Source organism: Vitis vinifera, chromosome 19, assembly GCF_030704535.1.
Source record: "Vitis vinifera cultivar Pinot Noir 40024 chromosome 19, ASM3070453v1".
Taxonomy (NCBI): Eukaryota; Viridiplantae; Streptophyta; class Magnoliopsida; order Vitales; family Vitaceae; genus Vitis; species Vitis vinifera.
Genome location: NC_081823.1, coordinates 5,861,832 through 5,871,586, shown reverse-complemented (window position 1 = coordinate 5,871,586; position 9,755 = coordinate 5,861,832). Strand labels below are relative to the sequence as shown.

At 29.5% G+C, this 9,755-nt stretch overlaps 1 long non-coding RNA gene across 2 annotated transcripts; it reads left to right on the top strand.

Moving 5' to 3' along the window:
• The first annotated feature begins 1,201 nt into the window (after nt 1-1,201).
• On the top strand, nt 1,202-6,043 carry LOC104877580 (uncharacterized). 2 transcript variants are annotated; one of them, XR_784618.3, is made up of 5 exons: nt 1,202-1,395; nt 1,616-1,710; nt 3,122-3,305; nt 3,468-3,564; nt 5,372-6,043. It is a non-coding gene; the product is annotated as an uncharacterized LOC104877580 (long non-coding RNA). The 2 variants fall into 2 exon arrangements; XR_784619.3 differs by having other exon boundaries at nt 1,230-1,395; nt 3,475-3,564.
• Nucleotides 6,044-9,755: the final 3,712 nt, after the last annotated feature.

The following is a 9,755-nucleotide window of genomic DNA, read 5'->3' as shown; positions in this document are numbered from 1 at the left end:
CAAATTCCAATAAGGTTTTATGATTTATTTTAAATTTTTATTGAAAATTCTAACCATTCAATTTTAGTCCTTATCATTTCACACTGGTAAATAGATATACTGTGTCTTAATTTGGGATTACCATATAGTATATAAAAGGAAAATAAAAAAGAGAGTGAATATATTCCATCGCTAATCAAAATAAGTGATGAAATAATTTATCATATTTCATTATTAATCAGGACAAGATACAATATATGATATGTTCTCTCTTACGGTGTTTGGTAGATAGGAATAGAAAATTAAAATGAATACTTTGTTTCCATTCCTAATTTTTTTGTGAATGGAAATATATTTGATGATTCTATTTTTAGTGTTTGAATGAACTCAAGAATTTAAAATTATCTATTTTCATGTTTGGTAATAATAGGAATGAGAATAAAAAATAAATAAAATGATAATAATACCATTACATATAGTTTGAAATAAGATTTTTAATTTAATTTAAAAAAAATAAAATTTGAGAGTTTTTTTTAATTACTAAATAATAAGACTAAAAATAATAATTTTATTACGAGATGAAGAGACAAAAGAGTTTGATGAATGAAATATAAGGCTAAAATAGTAATTTTGTACTATTTTATATTTTCTTATGGAATGAATAAATCATAATCCTATCAACTTGTAATGAATTAAAATCTCACTTATAAGTGGGATTTGATTTTTACCAAATCAATTTTTATTTTATTCCTATATTCATAAAATTTTATCCAAATATGATAACGAGGGGAATGAATGAGATGTTTATTCCCACTTTCATGCACCAAACACCCTTTTACCTTCTTCCATGTTATATACAACTAATCAAATATAGCCATAACTACTGCGTTTGATTGACGAGATAGGATACGATACAATATATATATATATCCAAGAATATCATATTTTATTGGATATGTATGCTCCTATATATTATAAGATATCATATCTAATGAGTATATAAAAAATAAAAAATTGATAAAAAAAATAAATTTATGATACATTATTATGAATTAAATATTTTAGAATTTAAATATAATATTATGAAGTGAAAGTATTGATCTTACAAATAAAATGATATAAAATTGAGATAATATCAAATTAAATTATTTTAAGACACTTAATTAATTATAAATTTAATATGCTTAATTAATATAAACTATATAAATTTTAAAATTAAATTATTTATCAAATTTGTGAAACCGAAAATGGACTTAAACCTAATTAAATTGATGGACTGAAAATCTTAAGAGTGAATTGAATGATATACCGCTTTGGGGTTTGCTCGCAGCACAAGAAGGTCCGATCTCTGTTTGCACAAAGGCATTCAATCCTTCCTCCTCCAAATGCCGCGTTTGGGTCGATCTCTGAGTTAAGGTACTGTTTCAATCGCTATTCCCAATTCAATCAAGCGAATTCTAGGTTCAATGCATTCGTTTAAATGCTGAGAAAATGAAAAAAGAAAAGAAAAAAAAAACAATGAATCGTAAAATTTTCATCGTCTAGAGCTCGAGAATACGGAAAATTGTGCCCTTACCTAAAACTCATATGACTCTGGTTTAGTTGATCTGAGTTTTTATTTTTGGATTTTTGGCAGCAAAGAGAGTGGGAGACAGCATTGCAATCAAAATGTGGTTTTCTTTTATTTTTCATCGCTTTCTTAGTAACCAAGCAGAGGGGTCGGATGTCACTGTGAGTCCTTTATAAACTGGGAATGCTACTGTGGGAAATTCTGAATTCTAGGATTTCATTTTGGATTAGACTGAAATTTTCTGTCAGATTAATAGTCTTTGCTATTTTGGGAACGTTTTGTTGTATAAAAATATATTTTTAGATGCAGATTATATGAAAAAAGTAATTAAATTTTCACCAGCGATCATTCTGGAATACGGGAAAATGCCGCTTTTGCTCAAAATTCACACTGACTGTTTGCTTTGTTGATCTGAGAGGTTCCCCCCCCACCCCCACTTTTTTTTTTGGAAGCAGAAAATGATTGATAACATAGGAGTGAGGACGTTGTTTTTGTTGTTGTTCTATTTCCTTGGAAACCAAACAAAGGGCTAGGGATTCTCTTTGAATGCTTTTAACTTGTCAATGCTATTGTTTAGATTTCTAGGATTCCATTTTGGACTACATCATAAGTTATAATTTTTATTGAATTAGCTATTTGGGAGCATTATCTTATACAATTACATATAAAAGAGATTTAGCTTGGATTGAAATTCATTGATTTTACCATGGAAACATAAATGATACCTACCATGCTACCAATGAATCCCATTGTAAATGGAAGCTTGGAAGAACCATTTAAAAAATAAATAAAATCTCCTACCTGAAAAAAAGGAAAAGGAAGACCTTTAAAATGCCAAACACTGTGAAGACAGGTTTTTTGTCTTTAACCAAATAATGACTAATTTATAATTGACTATATTCTTCTATTAGATCATATCTTATTTAATTCTTGATAAATTTAATCACATTTAATTTATTCCCATAATTAGACTTTGGATCTAATTTTACTTATGGGTAATCATATCGTTTAATAGGATATTTTTTCAACTATTCCTATGTACTTTGGTGTGTGTGTGTGTGTTTTTGTTTTTTTTTTTTTTTTTTTTTTGTGTGCGTGTGTGTTTGTTTGTGTTGTTAATAATATTATTCTTTTGCCTATAAAAAAGGAGAGGATATTTTCAACTATAGATCATAACTAACAAGTTATTATTAATCACATTATGTTTGAGACTTGTGACTCGACTAAATTTTTGACTATCGAGCCACTCATGTTTTAGTATTGATGCAACACTCAAAAACAAGTGCAAACAACAAAAATATGTTATTAGAAAACATCATGTTTTTTATTTTTTAAAAACAGAAAATTATGTTCTGTGTTTCTAGTTGCCAAACATGTTTTTCTGTTTTTGAGAGCGATTAACAAATGGGCCCAAAGTTTCTGGCTTCATGACAGGATATGAATGAAAAACCATTTTTCTTTATTGGCAATAAGAAAAATCATATTAAGCATTTATAAGATTTAATAACAGTCCCAAATCAGAAAGGATATTTTGCAAACTATAAATAACACTCTTCTTTCCTTCATTTTCAGTGATTAAACCATATTGCCTGTATATAGAAGCTACACAAACTCTTCAAACCAATCAAAACATTGAAGCAACACCAGCTCAGTTCACTTCAGATCCCCATTTTTACAGTTCACTCCAATATAATCTTCCATGGCTTCCACTGCTTTAAGACCTGGAGGTGCCATCTTTGCTAGCACAGAGTGTGTGGTAAGAATCCCACACATTTGCGTTCCAATTTTCATTTCACTACATTTGGTTGCTGAGAAAACTGAGGGGTATGAAATAAAATTTTAAAAAGAAAACCCCTAAATCTAACAAATGGTTTCTGATTCCTTTGACCTGTGATTTCTGAAATTAACTTGTGGGTAGAATGCAGAATTTTATCAATTGCATATGGTGCTATTGTGTGTCAACTGCTTATGGATCTGGAAGAGGTTGAAGAAGTCAACAAACAGCTCAATCAAATGTAATCTCATTGTTTCAATTCCGTGTTTTCATTTTTATTAATGACGTTTTTCTTTGATTTTTGTGTTTCTCAATGCTTTTAATATTTCTTTTGATTTCATCCTTTTTCAAAATAATCTGATTTGCTCTCCCATTGTCTGCTTGTTTGTGTTTTATAATAATGAAATTAATTTGGGAAACTTACATTTTGCTCTGTTATGAAAATTGTGTTTTAGGCCTGATCTCTGTGTGTGTGTTCTTAAATTTTTTTAAGTTGTGAAATGTTCAGGGCTGTTTAGAAGTGTAAGAAATTGGTTCAATGGTTAATATCATTTGAATATGTGTTTTTTTTTTCCCTTTTTCAATAGATATATAAAATTTGAATGTATGGTTAGCTTAGTTACTGCTTGATGGTCCACTGTCGTACAGATTCCATTTCTCCTTTGTTTCTGAAATTTAAATTGTAGCTTGGTTCATTTTCCTACTTGCCAACTATGTTAAGTGTAAAATTAATTGGTCCATTTTCAAGGACAAGCAACTTTTAGGAGGAATATATTCATTGTTTATTTTTCTCAGCTTTGTTGGGTAATTGGTTTTTCTTTCTTGTCTAGTGAAACTGTGTTTAGCAAAAAAAGAGAAGAATGACAGAAATAAAGAATATTATATAGGACATAAGTTTATTTCCAATCAAATGATGAAGTTCATCAATAGAATGGTTGAGTGCTATGCATTTTTTTAAGACTGAAAGTTATGAGCAGATTTAATGCCATTACTTAAAGTGTTCAACTCTGAATATATAACATGAGATCATGCCCACTTAACATAGCAAAAATTAAGCATGTAATGTACATTCCTGAAAACTGAGTCTTCGTTGCAAGAAAGCATGTGGACAAAAGCAAAATTAGGTTTCTTCCAAAGTTTTTAAAGACGAAAGCCTAAGGTGAGCCATAAACCTTGAAGCATTGGGGCGTAAGTTTTTTGAGATCCTAATCTTTATGGTTAATAAATATTTAAAAGTAATTTAAAACATAAAAAAGAAGATAAAATAGAATAAATGAGACACCTCATAACAGGTTTAATTTGATTGAAATGCTTTTGCAATTCAGTACTCATCTTGACCTACTTACTATGAGAGCCTTTTTGAAATGCTTTTGCAATTCACATGTTATAGGGGTATCAAATTTAAGAAGGGACACATCCTACCCCATGCTGTCCCATCAAGAGTCTCATCCATCATTAAACAGATATTTATTTAGTGGAAAATGGTATAACATGTGGCTTCCTCATCAACATAAATGAAAGATTTTAGGTATGCAGAAACATGATAAATGGTAAACGAATAATAGCTATTTTCAAATAGATCAGGATCATTTGATGTCTGATATGGATCAACATCCATATAAATATCTATAGGGGATCCTATGATTGAGATCCTATTATTTTAAATCTAACCAATTAGATAAATTACTCTTAAAGTTTTACATTAGATAGTGAGAGTTGACGATAGGTACTTCAAAAACAAATGGAGTAGAGTAAAATTCATTTCGGTTATTCGCTCATTTACAACAAAATGCTACAAGGTCTAGTATGAGTTGGGATTAGAATGTATATGTATAGAACTTAAAATAGGGTTTTGAAAAGCAAGTAATTTCTGCTGGGCCTTGAGCCTTCTTTAGTTTCATTAGGACTCTTGTTGGTCGGAACTTCCTGTTATCTTGACAGGAATTTGATATTTTTATTTCCTTATCAGAAAATGATGGATTTATTTGTCTTCCCATGGGATAGCCAGTCTCTTTATTAGCTTTTACTTCTGGTGTGTAATTTTGCAGAATGTGGGTGTTGGTTATGTTCCAGTTTCGGTATGTATGATCGCCTTTGTGCTTTGCAAACTCATGATAAAGACGGAATGCGAGTGTGGCAATTTTATCCATGACTGAAATGACTTAAGGTGTGAAGGCCCCATAGGACATTTGTTAGAAATTTCCCTTGTTGTAAAGTACTCAGAAAGGAAAAGAAGCACAAGGATAATTTGAGAAAAGTTCCCTTTTAGGCTGAGTTTTTGTGACAATTAGATCCAGCATGGAAATGCATCCTGATGAAGAAAGGAGATCAAAGTTTATGTTCATATGATTGTACCTCCTTCAGATCATTCCTGAGAGATGGAAGGATTAAAAGGATCGAACCCTTGAAAGACTGAGAACTGGCATTGTTTCAAACTTATGTGGCTTCAAGAGGAGATCTCACAAGCCTTGAAGCATCATGTTTTAAAGAGGAACTGCTATGAGGATTGCTTTTTTTCTTTTTATTTTATTTATGTATTTATTGGATATTCAGTTCAGTTCAGCATTGCACCCAAAGAGAAGAAAAAACTTCAGTCCACCATATTGCATACTTCCAGAGATAGGCTTCTTTAGAAGTTGGCTATTTCTAGCTAACCTCGAGACTTATTTTTTGTAATTTGTTATGCACTTTCAACCTATCAAAAAACCTATTCATTATCATGCCTTTTCATGCACATATGATCTTCTTTTCCTGTTTGGATAATTCTTGGTACAGTGTTAGCTTGATTTGATGCTGAATCACAATAATTTGCGCCACTTACTGATCTTCATGCGTTTCCAATCTGAGCAGGATAACAACTTCTCTTTATCAGAACTTAATGAAATTTAGTTGACCACATACTTTTTTGCCAAAAATTTGAGGGGGGCATGTGCCTCCACCTTAATTGGCTCCCCCACCGGCTCAAAATGAACTCTTAAATAGAATAAATCATAGCAACAAAATATAACTTTTGAAAAAAAAAAAGGTGTCTATTATGACTAATCTAAATTAAGAGAATTTAGTTAAAGATTTAGTACTTAAGATTTTAACACTACTCACATTGACGTGCACACAAATTATGGTTACGTTCTTGGGCGTCCTCCACTTATGGGCATGCCAATGGAATATTGGAGATATATTTTGCCGTTTCAGTGATGTGGTCCAAGCCCAGCTAGCCCATATATGAAATTTTTTAGTTTTGTTTAATGGGCTGAGAGTTGGATCAAGTTCAACCACCACATACATGTTAACCGATAGCAAGGTAGCTTGCTTTTACTTACATTTAATAAAAAAAAAAACAGGCAAGGCCAAAGGTTAAACCTTGGTTTTTGGATTTATAGTAGATAAGCCTATATATATATATATATATATATATATATATATATGACAAAATATGAATTCATAAATAAAATTATCAATGCTTTTAAATAAAAAAATGCTTATTTAAATATCATTGTTTATTTTTTATCATTTAATATAATTAAACTAAAAATATTATCATTTTAATGTTATTGTGTTTCAAATTCATATATTATTTTTTGATATTACAAATTTATTACTATTATTATTATTATTATTAAATATATCATTTTTTTTCAACAAAACAATTTCAAAATATTCATTATTACTTCTTACATCATTTTTTAGAATTTTTCTCATGTCCAGAAGTTTTCATCAATTTTCGCCTCATTAATATTTAATAGGGTTATTTGATTAAATGGATCTTTGAAAACCCAAATTTTGAAATTTTATCTCCCATCTTTTTTTGGTCTCATTTGATCAAAAATGGTCTCATTATTATTATTATTATTTTTTTGTAAAAATAACCATGTATTTTAAAACTTATATGTAAATATTTGAAATAATAAAAGACAATTATGTAAAAAATAGGTTATTTTTTAAGAAAAAATATAAGAAGAATTATATTCACAATTTGAAAATTATTTAATCTCTTTTAATAAAATATTTCTATTTTATATTAAAATATTCACTGGTATACCCGTTAAAACCGATATTCATCATTGCTGTTAAAAGGTCTCCAACCAATAGAATCCAATCTCGTAGGATCTCCTTTTTGAAGTGCATCGAGTTGAAATGTAAGGGATTATCCTAATTATAGAGGACCAACATCATGGCCTAATATCTCATCGCACTCTTTATCATGGATAGTTCAAAGGGTCCATGCTGAAAATGAGGGTAAGCCCTGTTGATTTGTGAAGAGACACTAGTACTATAACTTAACATGATGTCTCCAACTAGTCTCTTTGTCTCCCTCGTGAATGGTTCATGATAGAAAAGGAAGGTTACTTCTTCACGTGAAACTCCCATGCATTACCTCCTTTCCTTTTTCTGCATCACTTACCCTACAATCAGAGACTTTTGAAATTGTAAACTTTTTTCTTTGGAAGAATGATTTTTTTAAGCCGATCACAAGTCTTTTTCAAGGTGAGTGGTGCAGTTGGTAATGATATGGACTTCGCCAATCAATGGTTGGCATGTGACTATGAAATGGTACGACCTTATCTCAATGGTCACATAATTTCTCCTGACAAACATCACTACATTAATGGTACCATCAAATTCATTAATGACACCCTACCTCTTTTTTTTTTTTTTTTTCTTTTGAAAATGTAATGATGTAAGTAGTCCCCTTATCTAAAAACACCAAGATTGTCGGAATTTGTGGTTCTAGGTAGCCGACGTGGGTTGCCGACTTCCTTACAAGACAAGGTTATTTAATTGGCTATTTATCATGTAGTGATAGTTCCACTTCCACTTTGCCCATGCGTTGGCAACTTGCAAGTCGGCAAAGATCAAAGTCTTTGAGCCATGTCATTATCATACAACTATGATTAACAACAATCTCACATTTCCTTAGAATATTTAGCACATATCCTCTCCGCTTTTTTTTTTTTTTTTTTTTTTCATTTTAATGGTAAAACATTGAAAGATGATTAATTTGTTTGAAGTATTAACACTTTTCATAAAGATAAATTAAGAGTCCGTTTGACAGTAATTTTAAAAGTGTTTCTAATATCTGTAACACTTAAAAATTTTTATTCTTAAAATATTAAAAATGTTAAAAATATTTTTTATAATCACTATCAAACGTATTCTAATTTTGCTTTAAAATCACTAAATTACTTGACATCTCTATATATTAAGTAATAAAATTACAAGGGAAATAAGAAAAGAAAGAGATTGGACAACTAAGATAAAGAAAATATTTAAGGCTTAGAAAAAGTGTAGTAATTGATTTAAATGTTTGGTAAAGTTTAATATTTATTATTTAATGATTTAAATTGACTTTAAGTTAAATTATACTTAAATTATTGATTTAGAACTTATTATTTATTCTTACTTTAAGTATCAATGTTGTTAGATAAAATTAACTTATAACTTATTTTAAATTATTAAATTGACATATTTATTATCATAAATTATAATTAGGGTAAAAGGGGTCAAGTAATAGTGAAAGTTATAAAGTAGTAAAGGAGATTATGAAGGTAATTACTTAAAGTTGTTTTTGACTTTAAGTCATATTATTAATTTATTTTATCAAACATATTTAATTTATTTAATAATTTAAATTATGTTATTAATTCATTTTAAGTTATTAAGTTAATTTACCAAATACTCACTTAGGCTTAATGTGCATGACATGCTCCTTAATATCAAAAGACAAATACAATTTAGATTCATATCATATAGGAAAAATGTAAATTATAGAAATGATGGTCAAATTGAGACCTCTCTTTAAATCAAATTCTGATATATTGAACAATTAATTTTCCTGAAAATTTAAATTTAAAGGATTTAGACTCAATATGTATATTATGCTCGTTAATAAGATTGAATTTATTAAAAATGGTTTTAAGTTTAGGCTTGGTGAGATAAATATAATAGTTTGTTTTGAATATTTGGATATTGTTATGTGTATTGATTATGAATTGAATATTTGGGGAAGGATAGGATTGAGAGAAGCAGCCGTGAAAGCCAAAAAAGGTGAAAAGACAAAAGCAGGAGTTGTTTTCAAATGTTTTGACGGCTGAGAGTGGTGAGTGGCGAGGCTTCAACCGACCGACATGCAGTACAATGTGGCACCCAACTGCAAATATTTGAATTGGTGTGTAACACTAACACCCACGTAACATAATCTCCAGCCACTGATTAAATGCTTCCAACCCCTCATGCATTTCCTTATCTTAATTTCCCATAAAATATCTACTTCTCTGTCCCTACCCATTGCCGACTATAACTATATGATGTATAAAAGTCCACTTCATATATGAAAACAAAAAGATTCAGACTCTGTCTGCTCTTTTAAACGAGACATCAAAAATTATGAATAAAGATGGACGGTAAAAGTAATATAAAGGAAAAAACAGATTT